Below are 2,064 nucleotides of genomic sequence, written 5' to 3'. Positions count from 1 at the left end.
ATACATTCAAGGTGATCAAAGTGCAGAAAACACCATCCACCTTTTCCTGGAGATGTACACGGGACTGAGGTGAGAACAGCAAAAGGCTCTATTTTAATGTTCTTAATGAAGGATTCAGGGAACAACATTAAAAAAAACTCATATACCATCTTCCAAAAGAATTATTTTGTAAAACTGATGCCTGGGGTATGGTAAATGATAATATATAAAAACCATATTTTTATTTCTGGGACATTAAAGTTCTAAATCTATTTCTTCATGCTGCTTTGAAATACATTCCTTGATTAGGAATCATTGTCTGCCATAGGAGTGAGGAAGGACAACACTCAAAATAATAAGAAGAGAAAAATATGGAAAAATATGGAAAAATTAACTCCTACTAAGTTTGATAACACATATACTAAAATTGAAATGATACAATGATGAGCATTGTCCTTGCACAGAGATAACATGCAAACTTGTAAAGCATTTCATATTTTTGTTGCAAGAAGAATTAACAGGTATACTTTAAGCTAAGACAATCCCCACAAGTACAAAAATTATACATAAAGAGAGCACAAATCCCCAAAACAACAATCTCTCTCAATGTCAATGGACTAAATGTGCCAATTCAGAGGCACAGAATAGGAAGATGAATTAGAAAACTGAACCCAACATTCTGCTGCCTGCAAGAAACATGTCTGAACAATCAAAGCACCCATGGGCTAAAAGTAAAAGGCTGGGAAACAAGTTTTCAAGAAAATATCACCTCCGCAAAGCTGGAGTGGCCATACTAGTATCAGACCACATGGACTTCAGGCTAAAGGTTATCAGAGACAGTGAAGGTCATGTCTTAATGATCATGGGATATGTACATCAGAAAGAACTCACCCTCCTCAATGTATATGATCCTAATGACAGACCAGCAAAATACTTTAAAACAACTTCTAATAGACTTATAGAAAAACATTGATAGCAACACAATTCTAGTAGGAGATTTCAACACTTCTTTGTCACTTCTCGATAGATCAAACAAACTGAAGCTCTTCAAGGAAATATTTTATTTAAGGGAAGTAATGAACAACTGTTGGCTTAGAGAAGAAATCAAAGCGGAAATAAAAAGGTTCCAGAAACAAATGTGAATGAGGACACTAGCTATCAGAACTTGTGGGACACAGCAAAAGCAGTGTTAAGAGGAAAGATTATAGCTCTGCCAGAATTCATCAGAAGAAAGAAAGGGCCTACATGAATAAATTAGAGCTCAAGATTTTGGAAATAACCAACAAATGTAGTCCAAACTAGGCTGGAGGAAGGAAATAATAAAACTTGTACCAGCTGTCAATGAGCTAGAATCCCAAAATACAATCCAGAAGACCAATAAGAACAAAAACTGGTTCTTTGAGAAAATAAATAAGATCAATAAACCATGAGAAGCCTCTCAAAGAAACAAAGAGAAAGAATTCTAATAAATCGAATCAGAAATGCAAAGGGGGGTATCCTAATAGAAAGTACAGAAATCCATAGGATCATCAGAGATTATTTTGAGAATCTTTGCAGCAGGAAATGAGAGAATCTTGAAAAATTGATAAATTATTGGATTCCAATTACCTCCCAAGACTGAACCAAGAAGATTTGGAATACTTGAACCTATCACTACCAAGGAAATTGAAATGATGGTCAAAATTATACCCCAAACAGAATCCAGGGCCCAGATGGATTCAATAGTGAAATATTTCAATCCTTTAAAGAGGAACTGCTTCCAACATTTTTTTGATTTTCTAGGAAATTGAAAGGCCCTCCCGTTGATCATCGATTTGCTCGAGCGGGCCCAGTAACGTCCCCATTGGAGACTTTGTTGTTACTGTGTCTGGCATATCGAATACTCTCGGTAGCTTGCCGGGCTCTCCGAGAGGGGCGGAGGAATCGAACTCGGGTCGGCCATGTTGGCTGCATGCAAGGCAAACGCCCTCCCCAATGTGCTATCGCTCCAGGAAATTGAAGAAACAGAAATACTCACAAATAGTTTCTATGAGGCAAAGATCACCCTAATACTGAAATCGACAGAGACATCACAAAAAAAGTAAA

The 2,064-nt window shown here is 36.9% G+C and overlaps 1 pseudogene; it reads left to right on the top strand.

The window, feature by feature from the left end:
- Positions 1 to 383: 383 nt before the first annotated feature.
- On the top strand, positions 384 to 480 carry LOC130025882 (uncharacterized; annotated as a pseudogene).
- The last annotated feature ends 1,584 nt before the right edge of the window (positions 481 to 2,064 follow it).

This window comes from Sorex fumeus, unplaced genomic scaffold (assembly GCF_029834395.1).
Source record: "Sorex fumeus unplaced genomic scaffold, SorFum_2.1 ptg000032l, whole genome shotgun sequence".
Lineage (NCBI taxonomy): Eukaryota > Metazoa > Chordata > Mammalia > Eulipotyphla > Soricidae > Sorex > Sorex fumeus.
This window is presented reverse-complemented; position numbering and strand designations above follow the sequence as displayed.